General features: G+C 41.8%; 1 protein-coding gene across 2 annotated transcripts in view; it reads left to right on the forward strand.

Moving 5' to 3' along the window:
• Positions 1-24,047, forward strand: part of LOC137379454 (E3 ubiquitin-protein ligase RNF182-like) — an 88,442-nt gene that overhangs the window by 61,275 nt on the left and 3,120 nt on the right. The window contains exons 3-4 of one of the 2 annotated variants that reach the window (XM_068050294.1): positions 18,072-18,132; positions 23,326-23,510. The gene's annotated coding sequence lies outside the window, so the exon portion shown is untranslated. The remainder of the gene's footprint in view (positions 1-18,071; positions 18,133-23,325; positions 23,511-24,047) is intronic. The other variant, XM_068050301.1, reaches the window with a different exon arrangement.

Genomic DNA, 24,047 nt, shown 5'->3' on the forward strand with positions numbered 1-24,047 from the left:
AAGGCAGGTAGATGGAGTTAAGATATAGATCAGCCCTGATCAACTGAGTGGCAAAACAGGCTCTGGGGACTGAAAGGCCTACTCCAATACTACATGCTGGTAGTCCTGCCACTGCTGGTCCTCTCGTGTCTACCAGGTGTCACGAGAGTTTTTTTTTTAAACTGAGAAGTATGTATGCCTTTAAGATTGAGAAAAAGGATTTCTCTGAGAACAGTGAATGCTGAACTGGGTGGGGCAATTGCAAGGCAATCTGTTTTTCCAAGCCACTCAGCAGAGAGAAATGACTGTCACATGACTGGCTGCTGGGGCATTTTTAGTTTCTCTTTTGCAAGAAGAGACCAGTTTTGGCTGGAAACTGTTTTGGAGACCAGAGAAAGAGACCTCTATCTGAAAGAAAGTAAAAAACCAGTTTGCTGTTATAAACTGGGTAGGAATACAGCCCAGAAAGCTTTATCTCTTGGGGAATAATTCCTGTATTAAGTGAAATTCAAATTTCTTCATGAAGTTAAAGAAACTTTTGAAGGAATTGCAAATCTAAGGTATGGGAGCTAAAACCCTTGTTGCTGTTTATGCCTGAAGAGAGAGAAAAGACCCAGGAAGAGGAGTTGTAACATTCTGTGGAGAATCACTGCTTTGGAGAAAGGCTCCTTTGATGATAGGAAGCCTTGCATTGTGAAGGGTGGAAAGATTTCTGTTGTCTTCAGTCTCTGGAAACTCTCTGCCTCAAAAGTGAGTCCGGTTGCCTTTTTTGTGTGATTGAAAGATCCTGAAACCTCAAGAAAGCTTCTGCTGTTGGACTGCTACTTCTACATCCAAGTAGGGCTGTTGCTGCAACCTTTTGCTGGGAGATCTGTATGACACTTACCCAGTAGAAACTGCTCACTAATTTCACCTGGAAACTTCGAGTGGCATCTGACTATTCAACTCTGGGACACCTCACCATTCTGGAAATACTCTACCAGAAGTTACAACCTAGTTATTTTGTTATTCCTAAGAAACCATTGCAACTTAAGCCAATCTTTTAAAACCGGCTAACCGTTGGGTTTTGAATGTATGTGTGTGCATGAGGGATAGGAAGAATAAGAAGTTATAAAATCTGTTCATACATATGAATTTATCTCATCATTGTTTAAAATTGGTTTATTAAGAAATAGTTAACTTGCTGTTTAAAGAAACCTGGTTTGGTATGCTTTATTCTGGGGAATAAATACAGTGTTTACTTTGGCTAATTTCTGGTAGGTGGGAAAATTTACTAATATATTGTGACCTGTGGAGTAGTGGGACTGAATTAACAGTGCATTACTCCTGCCTTGGTCGTAACACAGGTAAAATATTTGTGGTTTCCATGCTGCCTTGCCATAGCTGCATTGCATTGTTAGTGTGCCACTGCAAAGGATGGGCGACCCGTTGTATGCAGATAATCTTGCAATTGTTGGTTGTATCATTGATTTCCAACAGCTCCAGTACATATCCTTCAGGATTCGGACTGGTAGGATATTTGCACTAGCTCTGGAATCAATCTTAATCTTGAATGTATGTTTGCCAGCTTTCTTTGGGCGTGTGATGTTAATGGTAGCAAAAGTTTCCAGTTGTTTGACTTTATCAACATGATGTGTCAGGTTCACAATGTGGAATACTTGCTCATCTTCTGAGTCTTGTCTTGGGTCTGTTTTGCTGTGGACTTCGTGTATCTGCTTGCATTTAAGCAGGTCTCCAGCGCTTTCCTTGCTGTTGGTGGCCTGTTTTCTATTTATTTGTGTCTTACCATGACTTCTAGCTGTGTCGTTGGAGCCAGATTTCTTGCATTGGTGGGCCCAGTGTCCTTTTGCACTGCATGCCTTGCACAGGTCTTGAAATGCAGGGCAGTTTCGCGGTGAGGGGGGCCAACCACACTTATCACACAGCTTGCTTGCCCTTTTCAACCTGGTTATGGTGCCGATGCTGTTGGCTGCAGCTAATGCTTGTAGATGCTGTTGTCTAGCTACAATGGCTTTGTATTTTCTGCCATCTTCTAGCAGTGTATCAATGCTGTGATCTTTTTCCCCAAGAGGTCTGTCTCAACATCCATTGAAGGGTTTCAGACAATCACTAGTTCCATTATTCGGTCCGATAACTCAGTTTCTGAAAAATCACATTTACTGCCCTTACTATGGCATCTACTGATGAATCAATTGATTCCTGTGGTTGTTGCCTGTAGGACATCAATTCCAGGTAGTGAATTCTAAAATTCACTCTTAATCGGAGCTGATCTTCTAGCACTTTCCATATCTTTGCAGGATCTTTCTGGTCCTCTTCAAATAAGCCAGACATATTGATTCTGTGTAATCCCTCATTTCCAACTGCTCTTAGTATTTTTACAGCTTGTTTTTCTAGTTCTGCAATCACTTGGTCTGTGAAGCATAACTGTGTTCTTTGGTTGAAAAGTAGGAACTCAGGCTATCCATGGCCTTTCAGTTCATGCTGGGAAATTTGGTATCCATCTTTCTGCTGTTTTTCTGCTGAAAACTTGCTTTAAGACTTGTTCTATAATTCTGCGTTGTTTCCCCTTTAAGAAACTCTTATTTAGACTAGCTGCTTGGATTGAGAGGAGCAGATGTTTGGCAGTGCTCTGTGTTTATCTTGCTTGTAGCACTTAAGCCTGTCTGTTTATATAGCTGTTCAGTTGCTTTTTTTTTGCTATAGTTTAAGTTCTTCACGCTCAAGTGATTTAATGGCATTTTATAGCTGTGGCTGCACAAATGGAAGATCGTCTTCACGCTCGAGTGCTTTAATGAGTTTTTAAAACTTTTGGCTGCATGGATGAGGCTCTGCAGTGATTGGGGTTTTGCTATTGGACGACTCCTGTAATGGCATCGACTTCAATCAGCTTGGGAGAAGAATCGCATTTTCCCCGTTTTTTTTTTATGGCTAGTTTAGAAAAAGCAATCTTTTAAGCTTTTTTTTTAAAGCAGTATCCCTCGACGTTCAGCACAATAAATCACCCGATTTACTTGTAACCTGCCATTCTGTGCTCTGTCTTCTACAGCCGGAGGTGAGTTCTTTTTTCTGTCCACTGTTTAGGCCAGTATTTCTGTTGAACTTTCTCTCTAGTGGCTGTAGGAAGGTCGTTTCCAAAGCTGTTTTACCTGCGGTCTTCAAACTTAGACTTTGTCTTTTCACCACAGCTGCCACCATGTAATGAGTTCTTTATATTGTCTGATGCAACATAAATGAGATGCATAGGGCCCAGTTATGCTGAAGATCTCTAACAGGTTTATTACAGCTAAATTATTATGTAGAGAGCAAACTATTTACAGAACCTTCCTCTGTGTTGCAGAGCGACTCTGGATTATAGTCACATGACTGCATCCTGGTATTTAGCTCATTACCATGCTAATATCTTAAAAGGACATCACTCTTCAAGGCAATCACACACCAAACCCATGCTGTATAATTTTGGTGTCCAGAGTTACTGTGTTTCGTGATCACATTCGCCTTGGTTTTTGCTCCCAGGCAGAATGCAGAAAAGTGATTCATGTGCTCATCCAGGAACGACTTAGTTGATTTTAATGGCCCATTCTCATTGATATTTGACCAGCAGACATCCCAACCAAAACAACTGGGAGATTGGTGCCAGACCATAAAATTCATGCTGGTTGGAAGCAGCTACCAAGGACAAAAGGAAACTGTCCCTGGAGTTTGTAAGTAGATAAGTTCAGGTAGGAGAAGCCCAAGATTTCGTTATGCATCCTGGAGGAGCATTCCTGCTCTTCCTGACTCACAAGAAAACTAATAAACAACTTACCTTAATAGAAAATCATAATACTTTGGATGCTGGAAATCTGAAATATAAACTGAAAATTCTGGAAATACTTAGCAGGGCAGGCATCTTCTGTGGAGAGAGAAAGTTAATATTTCAGGTCAATGACCTTTCATCAAAACTGGAAAAGATTAGAGATGCCACAAGTTTTAAGCAAATACACAGGCAGGGAAAACTGGGATTTGTGAAGAACAAAGGGGAAAGTCTGTGATAGGGTGGAAGGCTTGTGAGATTAAGTGACAAAAGGGATGATGGTGCCAAACAAAATGAGATAGTAATGGGACCAGTAAAGAAGCAAAAGGGGCTAGAGGAGTTGTAAATGACAACAGCAGAATCATTAACAGCAGCTGCTGTCTAAGAAAATGGGGGCAGTGGCAATGATCAAAATTGTTGAACTCAGTGAGTTCAGGAGGCAGTAAAGTACCTTATCCAAAGATGAGGTGCTGTTCCTCGAGCTTCTGTTGAACGTCATTAGAAAATTATAGGAGGCTGAGGACTGAGAGGTCAGAGTGAGAGTGGGGCGGAGAATTAAAATAACACCTGTTCTGCCACTGAATTTGCAGGATCTTGTAGAGGCAGCACTGGTGATATCTCTCCAAGGCTTTAAATTTTTATTGCAACTTAATCAAATTGATCAACTACTAAGTAAGACTAGATCAATGAATTAGTATAAAACTAAAGCCATCTTGATAATTTATCTTATAGTTACAATCGGTGTTCAATTAATCAAATTTAGGGATAAAGTTAAAATTAAATAGAAAGGGAGAGCAATACTAAAGGGTTCTGACTTTTTCATTAAATTAAAATCTGAGGTATATGGATAATAAGACTTAAATAAATCATTTAAGTTAACATCCCTATAAAACAAAGTGAAGTCAGCTGAATGATGAATAGTCGCTGAACAAAGAACAAAGAACAGTACAGCACAGGAACAGGCCATTCGGCCCTCCAAGCCTGTGCCGATCTTGATGCTTGCCTAAACTAAAACCTTCTGCACTTCCGGGGAAATCTTTATTTATTTAAGTATTAGGTTTACTTCTGTTAAGTGAGATAATTTTCTAATAAATCGAAGTATGGCAGGGCATCTCAATCTCTTGGCATGCACATTCTGTTCCAAGTGGGAACTCCAGGACAATTCTCATATCCTGGACAACCACATGTGCAGGAAGTGTCATCAGCTGGAGTGGTTCAAGCTCCAAGTTTCGGAGCTTGAGTGGCAGGCGGCATCACTGTGGCGTATCCGTGAGGTTGATGGTTTCATGGATATTATGTTTCTGCTTACTGTTATACCACTTTAACAGTCTGAGTACTTCACACATCATCACAGGAAGTGTCATCAACCAAGACGTGATAGCTCAGTTGAAATTGTTAGTCACCTAGTCAAATGCGTATGATAGAGCTCTCTAGTAAACCTGTTACTTAATAGTAAAGAACCCATTCTTTAATTACTTTTCAACTCAAGATTGTTTGGTGCCTTATTGCTGAAGAAGGCAGTAACACAACAGTCACCCCTCAACTTAAGGTTATGCAGGCAGATAGTAAATGGGTGACCACCAGGCAGTCAAGGAGGACCAGACAGGAACTCCAGGAGTCCCTTAAGTGCATCAGGCTCTCCAACCAGTATTCTGTTCTGAATACTAGTGAGAGTGATGGTTCCTCTGGAGAGTGCAGCCAGAGCCAAGTCCACAAAACCACGGCTGGCTCAGATGTACAGGGGATTGGGAGGAAGATTGGGAAAGCAATAGCGATAGGGGATTCTATAGTTAGGGGAACAAATTGCTATTTCCGCAGCCATAGACGTGAATCCAGGATGGTATGTTGCCTCCCTGGTGGCAGGGTTCAAAGATGTCACTGAGTGACTGCAGAGCACTCTGAGGGGGGAGGGTGAACAGTCAGCGGTGGTGGTCCATATAGATACCAACGACATAGGTAGAAAGAGGGATGAGTTTTTTCAGGCAGATTTTAGGAAGCCAGGAAAGAACTTAAGAAACAGGATCTGTAAGATCTTGAGGTTATTTCTGGTGTCACGCGCTAGTGAGTATAGAAATAGAAGGATAGAGCAGATGAATGTGTACTGGAGAGATAGTGCAGGAGGGAGAGCTTTAGATTCCTGGAACATTGGGAGTGGTTCTGGGAGAGATGGGTTGTACGGGCCGGATGGGTTGCACCTGAATAGAACCAGGACCGATGACATTGCGGGTCAGTTGCTAGTACTATTGGGGAGGGTTTAAACTAACTTGGTAGAGGATGGGAACCAAGAGGCAATATTATAGAGAAAAATGAGGTACACAAAGAATTGGGAGAAACAAAGCACTCGACTAAGAAATAGTAAAGTATTAGGTGGGGTCAGAGTAATAGGGAATAAGGTCTAAATTAGGTTTACAGTATATGTATGTAAACACATGGAATGTAGTAAATAAGGTAAGTGAGCTGTAGGCGTAGGTAGCCGCATGGGAGTATGATGACGTGGCAATAATGGCTCAAAAAAGGGCAGAATAGGTACTAAATATTCCTGAATACAAGCTGTTCAGGAAAGATAGGGAATGAAAGAAAGGAGGAGGGCTGGCAGCATTGACTAAGGAGAATATTATAGTACTGGAGAGAGAGGATGTCCTAGAGGGGTCAAGGACAGAATCTATTTAGTTAGAGATAAGAAACAATATGAGGTACCATTACACTACTGGATGTATTCTATAGGCCTCCAACAAATTTGCAAGGAAATTGCAGAGAGTTACAAAAACTATAGAGTCGCTATAATGGAGGACTTTAATTATCCTAATATAAACTGGGATAGTAATAATGTAAAAGGCAGAGAGGGGGGATAGTTTCTAAAGGCTGTTGAGAATTTTCTACATCAGTATGTTTCCAGTCCAACGAGGAAGGAGGCATTTCTGGATCTGCTTTCTATGGAATGAGGTGAGACAATTGGATCAAGTGTCAGTAGGGGAACATTTAGGGGACAGTGATCATAGTATCATGAGGTTTAGCTTAGCAATGGAAAAGGACAAGGAGCAATCCAGAGTAAAAATAATTAATTCGGGGAGGGCCAATTTCAATGGGGTAAGAATGGATCTCGCCCAGGTAAATTGAACAAGATGAGTAAGATGAAGCAGAAAAAGGGGGTGTATGACAGATGTCAGGTTGATAATACAAGTGAGCACCAGGCTGAGTATAGAAAGTTCAGAGGAGAAGTGAGAGAAGAAAGAAGAGCAGCAAAGAGAGCAAAAGAGAAGAGATCGGTGACCCACATAAAAGGGAATCCAAAAGTTGTCTTGTGGTATATAAATGGTAAAAAGGGTGTAAAAGGAGGAGTAGGGGCAGTTAGGGACCAAAAAGGGGATTTACGCATGGAGGCAGAGGACATGGCTGAAGTACTAAATGACTACTTTCATCTTTCTTTACCAAGGAAGAAAATTCTGCCAAAGTCTAAGAAAGAGGAGGTAGTTAAGACACTGGATGGGCTAAAAATTGATAGAGAAGATATTAGAAAGGCTGGCTGTACGTAAAGTAGATGAGTCACCAGGACTGGATCAGATGCATCTGAGGATACTGAGGGAAGTAAGGGTGGAAATTGCAGAGGCACTGGCCATAATCTTCCAATACTCCATAGATTGGCCAGAGGGCTGAAGAATTGCAAATGTTACACCTCTGTTCAAAAAAGGGGTTAAGGATAAACCCAGCAACTACAGGCCAGTCAGCTTAACCTTGGTGGTGGGAAAGCTTTTAGAAACGATAATCTGGAACAAAGTTAACAGTCACTTGGACAAATGTGGGTTAATTAATGAAAGCCAGCACAGAGTTGTTAAGGGCAAATTGCGATTAACTAACTTGATTGACTTTTTCGATTGAAGTAACAGAGGGTTAATGAGGGTAATACAGTTGATGTAATATGCAAGGAGTTCCAAAAGACGTTTGATAAAGTCCAACATAATATGCTTGTCAACAAAGTTAATGCCCATGGAATAAAAAGGACAGGGACAACATGGTATGAAGTTGGCTGAGTGACAAGAAACAGAGTAGTGATTAATGGTTATTTTTCAGAGGGATGTGGCAAGAATTGACCACAATAGACCAGTGGGAGCCAAAGGTCAGCAATGTGTCCGTACATGAACAGCAGTGTCTGTGGTAAAAATTTTGAAGTTCATGACTAGTAATTTCGGGGATGAGAAATTTCCCACTGGCTTCTTCCAGACTAGTCTGACTTTTAAAAATTCGCAACGTCAGTTTCATAGCTGACAGATACCTAGAGCAGAGACGATACCTCTGGACTTAGAACAAGTTCGTGATTTTCAGGCGGGTTCCAATTGATTTTAAAAGTTGCGAGAGGGAGAGGGACCACATATCTCACTAATTAGGGAGAAATGCATTTTAAATCAGACTCTGTTTTGATGGCATTAGGATGGCTGTACACTTTATACACAGATTCATTGCCCCCATGTCCGTGGCTGAGTCAATAGTTTTGTTAAATGTCCATGGTGCAACATGTTGGTGCCTATCCCACTTTATTATCAAACAAGACTTATCCAGTAATGAAGCAAAGCTTTAACACACATTGAAATATGAAAGTTCCCCTTTTAAACTCCCCACACACATACTCATGTACACACTGAAAAAAATACAGAAATTCTCTCTGCAGAGGTCTGTTACAAAAAAAAGACAAAAATGAATACTTTAGCCAAGACTTGCTAATTCTTGAAGAAAAAAGAAAAGATAAGGAAGGAAGTCAGTTGTCCCTTTTGGTCTGGTGTCCAGGTATATGGAGACAGGTCACTGGGATGTTTTCAGAAGCAATTCACTCTGGAGATGTTTAGAAATCAGGAGGAAATCGTGTGGCATCAGAAGTTTCATCCAACACGCACTTGAATCGCAGGGTTTTTCCAAAGGCAGGAGGAAAGAGGAGCTGACACATTGTCCTTCTCAGGGTCTCTTAGAGAAATGCAGGCAAAATGAGTTGGGGTTTCTATTTTCCTTGGCAGTCAAAACACCAACTGTCTTCAAAACAGTTCACAGTCCAACTGAAAAAAAACAATATCCAAACCCCAAACAGCAGTTCAGAACCTCCTGACCATTCATAAATCTCAACATGTCACTTCTCTGTAAACATCTTCCCCAGGTTGCCAAGGTTTCTGTTTATTGAGCATAAAGCACATGATTACCAGCAAAGGTTGTTTTCAAACAACATCTCAAGTGTCCTTTCAGTGGACTTGGTAAAAAAAAAACACGTCCACGACATTTTTTCAGTCTGAAAACACAAGTCCTCAAAAAAAAACTAATGGAAGCACTTCCATAACACTTCCAGCCTTGGATGAATGAAACACCATTTTTAAATGCGTCTCATTACATAGAGTGAAAAAAATATGAAAACACGTTTTCACACTCATGTTCATTCACTCTTTACCTGTAGCCAATACAGTTCTGCTTTGTACCATCTTGCACTCAGATAACCCAAAGCAAAGTTAAATTCTAAATAAAGGATCTGCAAATTACATTATTTTTCCCTGCAGTGTGGATAATCTTTAAGTGATAAGGCTGTAATAGTAAACTCCATCAACAAAAGCTAGGGGTTATGATCAATATATACCAGTGTGTCTCTGTAGTCGTGGCGGACATAGACTTCAAAATGCTTAAGTGCTAGTAATAAGCCCAGGGTTTCTTTTTCCACTGTTGAATATTTTTTTGGTGTTGATTTAGCTTTTTGGAAAAGTATCCCACTGGCCTTTCTATGCCTGATTCATTGTCTTGTAACAGGACTGCACCGACCCCCAGGTCACTAGCATCAATTGCTACCTTGAAGTGCTTAGTGAAATTTGGAGCAGCCAACACTGTTTCATTAATCAAAATGGCTTTCAGCCTCTCAAAAGATGCTTTACACTTCCCTGACCACACTACTTTGGTTTTCTTTATTTTGAAGCAAATCCATCAGTAGAGCAGCTATAGTATGAAAATTTGGTACAAACTTGCAGTAGAAACCACACATCTCCAAAAACCTCACGATTTCTCGCTTAGTCTTAGGGGTAGGGCACTCCACCAATGCTTGTGCTTTTGCTGTTCTTGGCAACACTTATCCTTGCCCTACTATACGCCCGAGGTAGGTTATTCTTGCTTTTGCAAATTCACTTTGGCAAGATTTATCACTAAATCAGCTGATTTGTAATTTTCTAAACAGAGTTTCTAGTTGTTCCAAGTGCGCTTTCCAAGGATCCCTATATACCAGCACATCATCAAGGTAAACCACATAGTTAGGAACACTGACTACCATTTGGTTCATTAGCCTCTGAAAAGTGGCTGGAGAATTATTTAGCCTGAATGGCATCACTCGGCATTGGAAAGGACTGTCTGATGTGCCAAAGGCCGATATTTCTTTAGCTCGGGGTGTTAAAGGAACCTGCCAGTATCACTTTAACAAATCTATTTTGTAAGAAATGTGGCACTGCCCACTCTGTCAATACAGTCTTCCAATTGAGAATTGGATAGGAGTCTGCCTTTGTTACTGCATTAACCTTTCTGCAGTCTATGCAAAATCTAGTTGAACCATCAGGTTTAGGCACTAACACCACTGGGAAACTCCAGCTGCTTTGACTGGGTTCAATTAGGTGGTTTTAAATATGTATTGGATTTCTGCTTTTACCTGGGCCTGTTTCTCTGGACCTAAGTGATAAGGATGCTTTTTTATAGGAAAGGATTCCCCTACATCCACATCATGTGTGGATGAAATTGCACATCCTGGCTTGTCCCTACAGACTCTTTTAAATGCTACGAGTAGCCTTGTTAGATTGTCTCATTACTCTGCATCTAAATATGAAAGCATAGTGTCCAATCTCTCAAACAATTCAGTATTAGCTAACCGGATAGTAGGAGGTTCAATTTGATAATTGTCTAGGTCTCCTTCTGCCTCATCCTCACTATCCCTTTCATCCTTCACTGTCCCTACTACGTGACATACCTGTGCTTGCTTATGCTCCTCCTGGTGATGATATTGTTTCAACATATTGATATGACACAGCCAATTCTTTTTCTGGCGATCTGGGATATCAATCAAATAATTCACTTTACCAATTCTTTTGACCATTTTATATGGACCACTGAACCTGTGTAGGACCTTTACCGAAAACAAAAGCGGGGCACCAACATATACTCACTGTAAAGACAGTAACACTAACATCTCATCCTCCGGTTGAAACATTTGGGTCTTGGCATGCTTGGCTTCCCATTTCTTCATGGTTGTTTGGGAAGCTTTCAGGTGCTCCAGAGCCACTTTGCAGACTCTCATGAGCCACTCCCAGAACACTGATACATAATTTAACACAGCAATTTTGTCCCTTTGTGCTAAAAACTTTTCTTTGATTAGTTTTAGAGGACCTCTTATTTCATGTCCATAAACTGATTCAAAAGGACTAAAACCAGTAGACTCATTAGGTGAATCCCTAGTGGCAAACAAAAGAAATTCTAGCCCTTTATCTCAATCATGGGGATATTGATGACAGTATGCTCTGATCATCATTTTGAGAGTCTGATGGTACCGTTCTAAAGCCCCTTGTGTCTGTGGGTGGTAGGCTGAAGACTTTAACTGTGTTATACCCAAATTATTCATAACTTCCTGGAAAATTCTGGACATAAAATTGGAACCTTTATCTGACTGAATCTCAATCGGTAATCCATATCTAGCGAAGAAATGGGTTAACTGCTTTACCACTACCTTAGCAGAAATTGTTCTCAATGGAATAGCCTCTGGGAACTGAGTAGCCATATCCATGATAGTGAGTATATGTTGGTGCCCCACTTTTGTTTTCGGTAAAGGTCCTACACAGTCTACCAACATCCTATTAAATGGTTCCCCAAAAACTAGTATGTGAATTAGACATGCGGGGTTTATGGCAGGTTGCGTTTTTTCCACAATCTGGCATGTATGGCACATTTTACAAAACTGTACCACGTCCTTCGAAAGACCTGGCCGGTAAAAATGTCGACCTATACGTGATTAGGTCTTCCGGATCCCCACATGTCCCGCTATAGGAATTCCATGCGCTATCCTTAATATTTCCCGGTGATACTTGGGTGGTACCACTATCTAGTAAACAACTGTCCATTCTTTGTCCGCAGGTCTGTGAGGAGTACTCCACTTCCTCATCAGAATCCCATTTTTAATCTAGTAGCCTTTCGGAACTCCCTTTGCCTCAGCTACTGTTAGAGCTGATTGTGCCACTTTACTTAACTCTGGTTCGGCTTGCTGAGCCTTGATCAGAGAAGATTTACTGAACATTTCCTTCGGATTATCCAAATCACCAAAGAAAGTTTCAGATATTCGGCTATCTGTCTGTGGTGCCAATCTGATCTCTGACAATGAAACTTGTTTAGCCATTGCTTGGGTCACTACACATGAAGGAAAAATTCCTGGAACCTTTTCCTGCAACTTTCTGTCTCTTTAACTTCACTTGGTTTTTCCTTGACGACTGGAGAAGCTACTACCTTCACTCCAGCCAAGTCATTCCCCAGGAGTAGGTCAGCTCTGTCTACAGGCAAACTATGGACAAATCCTACAGTTACCATTTCAGACATTAGGTCACACTGCCAGTGCACCTGATACAAAGGTACTCCCTGCTGATGCCATTCACTAAAACTTTGGCATTCAATGCGCTCTCTGGTGGAAAAGTTATGCCTTTCCCCAGCAAAAGAGTTTGTGTGGCTCCTGTATCCCTAAGTATAACTATAGATTTACCTGCCTCACTTAAGGGATAAGGAGTTACTTTTCCTTTCGACAAGAATTCCCTATAACTCTCAAGTATCTATTCACATCCCCTGCCTTATAGCTGCAGTCAGAGCTATAGCCTGGTTTGTCGTACTCTCGGTCAGGGGCCTTTCTCTACATTTGCCTTTTGCACCCCAATAAATTCCCTGGGTTTACCCTGCAACTTCCAGCATTCTGCATGAAGGTATCCCACCTTGTGGCAATGTTAACACTTAGGCTTGTAGACCTCACTTCTACACTCGGCATCTTCCTTTCTGGCCTGGCAAGGAGATGCCTGGCTGTTCCCAGCTCTCCCTTCTTGTCCCCGGCCACTTGCATTTTTTTCACGCTCTTACCTTCTATCCTTCTTGGGTTTGTGCGGGTGATGAACAAAGGGATTGGGCTTGTAAACAAGCTCGTAATCATCAGCGATTTCCGCTGCCTGTCTGGCTGTTGAAATGTTCTCGTTCTCTACATGGGTTCTTACTAACGGAGGGAGTGAATTTTTAAATTCTTCCAGGAGAATTATTTCCCTAAAGTTCTCATACATGGCCCCTACCTTTAGTGCCCACCTCCAACGATTAAAATTAATTTGCTTTACCCACTCAAATTCTAGTTTGCCTAGGCTATCTCTGAAGGTTCCAAAATTTCTGCCTGTACGCTCAGGGACCAACTCATAAGCAGCGAGAATAGCCTTTTTTGCCATCACATAATCTGCAGAAGCCTCCTCAGAAAGTATGGCGTAAACTTCATGAGCTCTGCCCATCAACCTGCTTTGCATACGCAGTATCCAGCTTTCTTTCGGCCACTCACCTGTCCAGCTATCTTTTCAAAAGAATTGAAAATGCCTCTACGTCCCTTTCCTCAAACCTCGGGAGGGCTTGTACAAATTTAAACACCTCTCCACTGAGTCCTGGGCTGGTGTCAGATCTTTCCCCATGAAAATTTTCACTGGAGTCAAGACCACCCCTTTGTCTTAGTTCCATCTTTTTAAATTCAAATTCCCTTCCATCTCTTTAACTTTCTCTTTGAAATTCTAGTTCAAGTTTTTTCATTGTCAATTCTCTTTCCCGTTCAAGCTTAACTTTTTCCAATTCTATTTCTTTTTCTTTGTCAAATTCAAGATGTCTCATCTGCAACTGAATTTTAGCTGATCCAAATGCACTACCATCTGGTTTGCCTTTGTCTTCTTCCAATTTGAAATGGTGTACTATTGCCTCAATTATATCTGCTTTCCTAGCTCCTGGTTTTAACCCTAAAACCAACTTTTCTGAAAATTCCTTTCGTCTAACCTTGGTTAAGTTTCTCAAATCACTCAGGGATATATCCTCCTTCCCCAGAAAGGTCATAGCAGCTAACAAAAACATTCCGGTAGTGTAAACTTTAATGCACAAGAAATCTGTTTTTTATACTTTTCCTCTTTTCAATTATTATTACCCCACTGACAATTGCATGTCGTCGGTGTCCGGTTATCCCGCACAGAGTCCCCAATTATATGTTACGACCGAGGTGGAAGGAGTGCACTATCTTTTCCAGTCCCACTTCTCTGCAGGTCACAATATATATTTTAAAAATGTTAACCCAGTTACCAATACGGTCAACCATATACTCTATTCTTTATCCCAGAATAAAATACACCAACCAGGTTTCTTTAATAAACAACAAAATTATCAGTTTATTATCAAACAAGACTTATCCAGTAATGAAGTATTAAATATTAATATTAAAAATATAAAAAAATAAAATATTAGAAATATTAAAAAATGAAGGCACTTTCGTAACAGTATTCTACCTAATACTTTTTTTTGACACCTCCCACTATTCAAGCTTAGTTTTATTCATTATTAGTTCTGCCCAGTCTATTGTGGTCAATTTATGCCTCATTCCCTCCAAAGTCAGCCTTATCTAAATTTAAGATCTTGATTCATGACTCACCGTTCGCCCTCTCAAACCTAATATTGAATTCTATCATATTATGGTCACAAGATGTTCCCTTACCTTTAGATTTTGACTAATTCGGGCTTATTACTCATTACTAAATCTAATATGGCCTATTCTCTTGTTGGTTCAAGAACTTATTGAGAGAAATTTTCACCCCCAAGAACGGGTGGTTTGGGGGTCAGCCTCTGGCTGGCAGCTCCGGAGGCAGAGCTTGTCTCTTAAAGGGACAGTGTTCCCAACGGCGGGAAGTTAATTGGTTGCCGGCTGTGGAATTCCATCGGGATACAACAGAGCACCGAGGCATGGTCACCCTCTGCCTTCAGGCCTGCTGCCAGGAACCCCATTGCCAGAATAAAATTCTGGCTTACTTGTGTAATTTTGTTTTAATTTGTCCTTGGGATGTGAGTGTCGCTGGCAACACCAGTATTTATTGCCATCCCTGATTGCCCTTGAGAAGGTGGTGGTCAGCTGCCTTCTTGAACCGCCAAAGTCCATGTGGTTTAGATACACCCACAGTGCTGTTAGGGAGAGAGAGTTCCAGGATTTGACTCAGCCACAGTGAAAGAATGGAAATATAGTTCCAAGTCTGGATGGTGTATGACTTGGAGGGGAACTTGAAAGTGGTAGTGTTCCCATGTTTCTGTTGCCCTTGTTCTTCTAGGCGATAGAGGTCGCAGGTTTGGAAGGTGTTGTCAGAGGTGCCTTGCGAGTTGGTGCCATGCATCTTGTAAATGGTACACACTGCTGCCACTGTGCGCCAGTGGTGGAGGGAGTGAATGTTTAAGGTGGTGGATCGGATGCCAATCAAACGGGTTGCTTTGTCTTAGATGATGTTGAGCTTCTTGAGTGTTGTTGCAGCTGCACTTATCCAGGCAAGTGGACAGTATTCCATCATTTTCCTAACTTGTGCCTAGTAGATGGTGGACAGGTTTTTGGGAGTCAGGAGGTGAGTTACTCACCAAAGAATTCTCAATCTCTGACCTGCTCTTGTAGACAACATATTTATATGGCTAGTCCAGTTCAGTTTTTTGGTCAATGGTAACCCCCAGGATGTTGATGGGGATTCAATGATGGTAATACCAATGAACGTCAAGGGGAGATGGTTAGATTCTCAGGCCTCACAGTGGAAGCCTGTGACCAGTGGTGTACCACAGGGATCGGTGCTGGGACCCTTGCTGTTTGTAGTGTACATTAATGATTTAGACGTGAATGTAGGAGGTACGATCAGTAAGTTCGCAGATGACACGAAAATTGGTGGTGTCATTAATAGTGAGGAGGAAAGCCTTAGATTACAGGATGATATAGATGGGCTGGTAAGATGGGCAGAGCAGTGACAAATGGAATTTAATCCTGAGAAGTGTGAGCTAATGCATTTTGGGAGGACTAACAAGGCAAGGGAATATACAATGGATGGTAGGACCCCAGGAAGTACAGAGAGTCAGAGGGGCCTTGGTGTATGTGTCCATAGATCACTGAAGGCAGCAACACAGGTAGATAAGTTGGTTAGGAAGGCATATGGGATACTTGACTTTATTAGCCGAGGCATAGAATATAAGAGCAGGGAGGTTATGATGGAGCTGTATAAAATGCTAATTAGGGCACAGCTGGAGTACTGTGTACTGTTCTGGGCACCACACGATAGGAAAATGTGATTTCACTGGAGGGGGTGCAGAGGAGATTCACCAGGATGTTGCCTGGGCTGGAGCATTTCAACTATGAAGAGAGACAGAAAAGGCTAGGGTTGTTTTCCTTCAAGCAGAAAAGGCTGAGGGGGGACATGATTGAGATATACAAAATTATGAGGGGCATTGATAGTTTAGATAGGAAGAAACTTTTTCCCTTAGCAGAGGGGTCAATAACCAGGGGGCATAGATTTAAGGTAAGGGGCAGGAAGTTTAGAGGGGATTTGAGGAAAAAAAATTCCACTCAGAGGGTGGTTGAAATCAGGAATGCACTGCCTGAAGAAGTGGTAGAGGCAGGAACCCTCACAACATTTAAGAAGCATTTAGATGAGCACTTGAAACACCATAGCGTACAAGGCTATGGGCCTAGTGCTGGAAAATGGGATTAGAATAATTAGGTGCTTGATGGCCAGCACAGACACAATGGGCTGAAGGCCCTGTTTCTGTGCTGTATAACTCTATGACTCTAACCCAAACCTGAATGTTGTCCAGGTCTTGCTGCATGTGGGCATGAACTGCTTCAGTATCTGAGGAGTCGCAAATGGTACTGAACACTGTGGTATCGTCAGCGAATATCCCCACTTCTGAAATTATGTTGGAGGGATAGTCATTTATGAAGCAGCTGAATATGATTGGGCCTAGGACACTACCCTGAGGAACTCTTGCAGCAATGTCCTGGGGCTGAGATGATTGACCAACAACAAAGAGAGTTATCTTCCTTTGTGTTGGGTATGACTATAGTCAGCAGAGAGTTTTCCCCTGATTCCCATTGATTTCAATTTTGCTCGGGCTCCCTGATGCCACACTTGGTCAAATGTGGCTTTGATGTCAAGGGCAATCACTCTCATGTAATGAGGTCTGGAGCTGAGTGGCTCTGGCAGAACCCAAACTGAGCTTCGGTGAGCAGGTTGTTACTGGGTGCGCAGCATTTGATAGCACTATCGATAGCACCTTCTGTCACTTTGCTGATGATTGAGAGGAGACTGATAGGGCAGCAATTGGCCTGATTGGATTTGTCCTGCTTTTTGTGGATAAGATTTACCTGGGCAATTTTCCACATTGTCGGGTAGATATCTGTGTTGTAGTTGTATTGGAACAGTTTCAGTACAGGATGTTGTCAGGACTGATTAAACGACCTTGCTGAACAAGGGAAGTTAGAGATAGTATGAAAATAAAAGAAAGGGCTTATATAAAGATGAAACACATTAAAGATCCTGTGAACTGAGAGATATAAAAAGAACAGCAAAGGGATGAAAAGAAAGTAATTAGAGCTGCAAAGAAGGACTGCAAGAAAAAACTTGCGAGTGATATCAAGGAAATCACTAAAGGTTTTTACAAGTATATTAAAAGAAAGAGGGTGACTAAGAGTAATGTGGGCCCCTTAATAACAGACACAGGAAATGGCATACTTACTAAAGAGCTACTTTGTATCAGTCTTCACAGTATAGGATGAGGATAAAGTACCAGAGATACAAGAAACTGAAAATAAATCAAGGGGAGGAACTAACTAGATTCAATATAAGTTTTTTTTAAAAATGTTGATGGAAAAACTAATGTTAGTAAAGATAGTCAACTCTCGAGGACCTGATGGTTTCCACCCCAGGGTGTTAAAAGAATTAGATGAGGAAATTGTTGATGCATTAGTCATAATCATTTGAAACTCTCAATTCAGGAATTGTCCCCCTGGATTGGAAAACTGCCAATTCCATTCCATTATTTAAGAAAGATTAGAGAGATAAATTAGGAAATTGTAGGCCTACTAGTTTAATCTCAGTTGTGGGGAAGTTACTAGAATCTGTTATTAGGGACAAAGTGACTTGAGTTCTGATGGAAGGTCACGACCTGAAACATTAACTCTGTTTCTCTCTTCACAAATGCTACCTGAACTGTTGAATATTTCCACTATTTTCTGTTTTTGTTGCAGAGTGACTGAGCATTTGGGCAAAATAAGCTGATCAGACAGTATCAGTGTGGATTTGTAAAGGGTAAGTCATGTCTAAGAATCTAGATGAATTTAATGAGGAGGTAACAAATGTGGTAGATCAGAGAGTGTCTATGGATGTTAGTTATGGGAACATAAGAAACTGTTAACAAAGATGCAAGTGTATGGAATTAGAAGCAACTATATAAGACAGGATGTCAGAAATGCTCCATCCATCAATATTGGCGACCACGCTCTGGAAGTGGTTCAAGAGTTCACCTACCTAGGCTCAACTATCACCAGTAACCTGTCTCTAGATGCAGAAATCAACAAGCGCATGGGTAAGGCTTCCACTGCTATGTTCAGACTGGCCAAGAGAGTGTGGGAAAATGGCGCACTGACACGGAACACAAAAGTCCGAGTGTATCAGGCCTGTGTCCTCAGTACCTTGCTCTACGGCAGCGAGGCCTGGACAACGTATGCCAGCCAAGAGCGACGTCTCAATTCATTCCATCTTCGCTGCCTTCGGAGAATACTTGGCATCAGGTGGCAGGACTATATCTCCAACACAGAAGTCCTTGAAGCGGCCAATATCCCCAGCTTATACACACTACTGAGTCAGCGGCGCTTGAGATGGCTTGGCCATGTGAGCCGCATGGCAGATGGCAGGATCCCCAAAGACACATTGTACAGCGAGCTCGCCACTGGTATCAGACCCACCGGCCGTCCATGTCTCCGTTATAAAGACGTCTGCAAACGCGACATGAAATCGTGTGACATTGATCACAAGTCGTGGGAGTCAGTTGCCAGCATTCGCCAGAGCTGGCGGGCAGCCATAAAGACAGGGCTAAATTGTGGCGAGTCGAAGAGACTTAGTAGTTGGCAGGAAAAAAGACAGAGGCGCAAGGGGAGAGCCAACTGTGCAACAGCCCCAACAAACAAATTTCTCTGCAGCACCTGTGGAAGAGCCTGTCACTCCAGAATTGGCCTTTATAGCCACTCCAGGCGCTGCTTCACAAACCACTGACCACCTCCAGGCGCGTATCCATTGTCTCTCGAGATAAGGAGGCCCAAAAGAATATAAGACACTAAAATAAGACACTAGTTCGGCCTCAGCTGGAGTATTGCGTCCAGTTCTGGGCATTGCACTATGGGAAAGATGTGAGGGCATTAGAGCGAGTGCAGAAAAGATTCATGAGAATGGGTTGGATGAAGAACTTCAGTTATGAAGATAGATTGGAGAAGGTGGGACTGTTTTCCTTGGAGAAGAGAAGGCTGAGAGGTGATTTGATAGAAGTATTCAAAATCATGAAGGTTCTAGACAGAGTAGATACGGAGAAACTGTTCCCACTCATGAAAGGATGAAGAACGAGAGGGCATAGCTTTAAAGTAATGGGTTAGAGAAGCAAAAGTGACATGAGGGAAAACTTTTTCACGCGGCGAGTGGTTAAGGTCTGGAATGCACTGCCTGAGAGTGTGGTGGAGGCAGGTTCAATTGAAGCATTCAAAAGGGAATTAGACTGTTATATAGAGTCATAGGGTCATAGAGAGATACAGCACTGAAACAGGCCCTTCGGCCCACCGAGTCTGTGCTGACCATCAACCACCCATTTATACTAATTCTACATTAATCCCATATTCCCTACCACATCCCCACCTTCCCTCAATTCTCCTACCACCTACCTACATTAGGGGCAATTTACAATGGCCAATTTACCTATCCACCTGCAAGTCTTTGGCTGTGGGAGGAAACCGGAGCAGCCGGTGGAAACCCACGCAGTCACAGGGAGAACTTGCAAACTCCGCACAGGCAGTACCCAGAACCGGAGCTGTGAGGCTGCAGTGCTAACCTATGAGAGGGAAGAATGTGCCTGGTTACGGGGAGAAGACGGGGGGATGGCATTAAGTGAATTGCTGTACCGGAGAGCCGGTACAGACATGATGGGCTGAATGGCCTCCTTCTGCACTGTAACAATTCTGTGATTCTGTGAACTTGTTGGTTTAGATAGGGAATTTGTTCGGAGATAGAACAGAGAGTAGGGTTAATGGGTACTTACTCAAATTGGCTGAATGTGACTAGTGGTGTCTGCCAGGGATCTGTCTTAAAGCCTCAGATTTTCACTCTATTTATAAACAACTTTAATGAAGGAATAAAGAGCAGTATATCGAAGTTTGCTGATGACACTAAGTTAGATGGCATAGTAAATAGTGTAGTCAGGGAACAGAAAGTTGCAAAGAGACATTGATTGATTAAGTGGGTGGGCAAAACAATGGCAGATGTAGTTTAATGTGGGAAAGTGTGAGATCATCTACTTTGGACATAAGAAATTTAGATCAGAGTATTTTCTAAATGGCAAGATGCTAAAAACTGTGTATGAACAGAGAAATTTAAGGGTCCAAGTACAGAAATCACTAAAAGCCAGGACGAAGGTACAAAAAATAATTAAAAGGCTCTTGGAATGTTGGCCATTATCTCAAGAAGACTGGAATACAAAGGGGTAGAAGTTATGCTACAACTGTACAGAACTCTGGTTAGACAGAATCTGGCATATTCCATTCATTCCTAGACCCCGCACCACACAAGGATATATTGGCCTTGGAGCAGGTGCAAATCAGATTCACCAGAATGATACACAGGCTAAAAGGGTTAACTTATGAGGCCAGATTGCATTGACTAGCCTTGTATTCCCTTGAGCATGCAAAAGTAAGGGGTGAACTAATTGAGGTGTTTAAGATGATCAAAGGAGTTGATGGGGTAGATAGAGAGAAAGTATTTCCTGTGGTGGGGGAGTCCAGAACAAGGGGGCATAACCTTAAAATAAGATCTGGGCCATTCATACAGTCATAGAGTTATACAGCACAGAAACAGGCCCTTCGGCCCATCGTGCCCATCAAGCACCTAACTATTCTAATCCCATTTTCCAGCAATTGTAGCTTGTATGCTATGGCGTTTCAAGTGCTCATCTAAATACTTAATCGTTGTGAGGGTTCCTGCCTCTACCACCACTTCAGGCAGTGCGTTCCAGATTCCAGCCACCCTCTGGGTGAAAAGCTTTTTCCTCAAATCCCCTCTAAACCTCCTGCCCCTTACCTTAAATCTATGCCCCCTGGTTATTGATCCCTCCGCTAAGGGAAAAAGTTTCTTCCTATCTAACCTATCTATGCCGCTCATAATTTTGTATACCACAATCAGGTCCCCCCTCAGCCTTCTTTGCTCTAAGGAAAACAACCCTAGCCTTTCCAGTCTCTCTTCAAAGCTGAGATGCTCCAGCCCAGGCAACATCCTGGTGAATCTCCTCTGCACCCTCTCCAGTGCAATCACATCCTTCCTATAGTGTGGTGCCCAGAACTGTACACAGTACTCCAGCTGTGGCCTAACTAGCGTTTTATACAGTTCCATCATAACCTCCCTGCTCTTATATTCTATGCTTCGGCTAATAAAGGCAAGTATCCCATATGCCTTCCTAACCACCTTATCTGCCTGTGTTGCTGCCTTCAGTGATCTATGGACAAGTACACCAAGGTCACTCTGACCTTCTGTACTTCCTAGGGTCCTACTATCCATTGTATATTCCCTTGTCTTGTTAGTCCTCCCAAAATGCATCACCTCACACTTCTCAGGATTAAATTCCATTTGCCACTGCTCTGCCCATCTTACCAGCCCATCTATATCATCCTGTAATCTAAGGCTTTCCTCCTCACTATTTAAAACACCACCAATTTTCGTGTCATCAGGGAATGAATTCAGAAAATACTTCTTCACATAAAGGTAGTGGAAATCTTGAACTCTCTCCCCCAAAGAGCTGTTGAGGCCAGGTCAATTGAAAATTTTAAAGCTGAGCTTGACAGAATTTGCTTGGCAAGTGTATTAAGGGTTATAGAACCATGGTAGGCAAATGCTGTTAAGATACAGCTCAGGCATGAGCTAATTGAATGGTGGAACAGGCTCAAGGGGCTATATGGCCTACTCCTATTCCTCTGTTCTTGTTAGAGTCATCAATGATTATCATGTTGTTAAAAGGGTACTTACACTATTAATTACTAGACTTAACTTTCTGTTGCAAGTTTAATGGGTGATTAACGTGCAAATGCAGCAACTTCATTAAAATAACAGGGACGTTAAGGGCCAGCGGCACGAATCGGCCAGCAACTTGTGATAATTCCAATTTCATGGGATATCTCTTCCTTGCCACAAGTTGTTGACAGATTTTCCCATTAACAGCAGCATGTGTCGTTCATACACATTATATTTTATTCAAATCTGGTTCATTGTGCTGGACTTGTGGGCCTGAATTTTATGATGGGCAATAAATATAATGGAGGTTGTAGCTTTTTTAACCTGGTGCTGACAAGGATTTACAAATTGGCATTAGTTCCACACAACTTGATCATTTTGATGCTGCTATTCTTTTGGACACATGTAGCATCCTAAGCAGGGCAAGATTGCACCAATTTACTGCAAAAAATGAAGCAGAAGCGTGATTAATACATTCGTAACATTGAGTGGAGACTTGCTGTCATCAGCCGCGTGATCCAGCATGGCACTGTCTACGGAGGATCTGTGGCATGTGTGAGCTAAGAAAAGCTACAACATGGCTCTTCAACCAGTCAAATTGAAGAATCCTCACTGAAACACCCAGAGTCTAAACCCGGAAGTATAAACTAGGAATTATAAATTAGATTTAAATCATGTACAGAAAGTGAAATAAAGATCGGGAAAGAAAGATAGGTGTAAGGGAGAGAGACAAAAGAGACAGACAGCAAAAGTAAAAAAAAAACCACACTAACTAAATTCTGAAAGAATGAGACTCCACACATGTAAAATTAAATTTTCAGGGCCAGAGAGACTGTTTCACAGTAATTATGACTGATCACGCCATTAAAACTTCACTTACACCTGAGTGTACCAACCCTAACTTGTGCCATGTTTGGTGGGTAACTAGTGGGTAGGTGGAGCATTTTCATGCCCTTACATAGATTCCAGTGCAAAATCTATCAGCAAAGTATTGCCATAGCACAGCCTGTGGAAGAGCTGGGTAACTCGAACTGCAACTTCCAAATTTCCGCATTTAACTGGGCGTGTGCGTACTCTGGAAGTTGCTGTCCAATTTACTCCCTAATGACAGTAAGCGCTGATAGCCTTACCCTTATTGTCCTTGCAAAATCTGGACTATTGTAAATTTTTAACGTAGAGATATTAACTTTACCTTATTATTTTTACTTTTGGTAACTTGTTCTTTATTTTGTTTCAAACTAGCATCCTCCACCAACTACACAAACGTGCTTCAATGGAAACAACCTACAGACAGATGAGGAATCTCAAAAGACCAAATAGATTAACAACTCATTCGGTTCATTGCTGTTCATGCGATCTTATGGTGTACAAATTGCTGCCACATTCACCTACAAAGCAACAGCGACTGAACTTCAAAGTAAATAATTGTATGTAAAGTGCTTTGGGATGTTCTGAAAGATGTGATAACTTGCTGTATAAATACGATTTCTTTCTTTTTACCGCTTGTTCCCAGACAGCTCTTTATTATGTGGAAATTCTAATAATAGACTTTCCATTTAAACTGTTAATTTACCAGCTCTTCTCTATGCAAAATGATGGTAAATGTTTTACATGTGAATTGTGAAATATAATTTATGGGTCTTCATTCATAGTTCAGAGCCTCATTCAGTTTGCCACATAAAAATCAGGAGCACTGACCTCTGTGTCCCATTCTCCAATCTATGATCCTATTGAAGGAGGCCTTGCACAGGGAGTAGAGTTTGCAAAAATTACCTTACACTCTGCACTTTAAACTGAAATGCTGCCATCTCTGAAACTTGATACAGTGGCTTATTATAGGCCACATGGTGGAACCATAGCAAGGGGGGCATTCTTGTATAGAGCATGATATTGTGAATAACAGCTTAAGTAGAAAAAGTAAAGGTTGAGACTCGGCTATTCCTTTAGAATTCTAACTTTTCCAT

The sequence above is a fragment of the Heterodontus francisci genome, chromosome 2 (genome assembly GCF_036365525.1).
Source record: "Heterodontus francisci isolate sHetFra1 chromosome 2, sHetFra1.hap1, whole genome shotgun sequence".
Classification (NCBI taxonomy): domain Eukaryota; kingdom Metazoa; phylum Chordata; class Chondrichthyes; order Heterodontiformes; family Heterodontidae; genus Heterodontus; species Heterodontus francisci.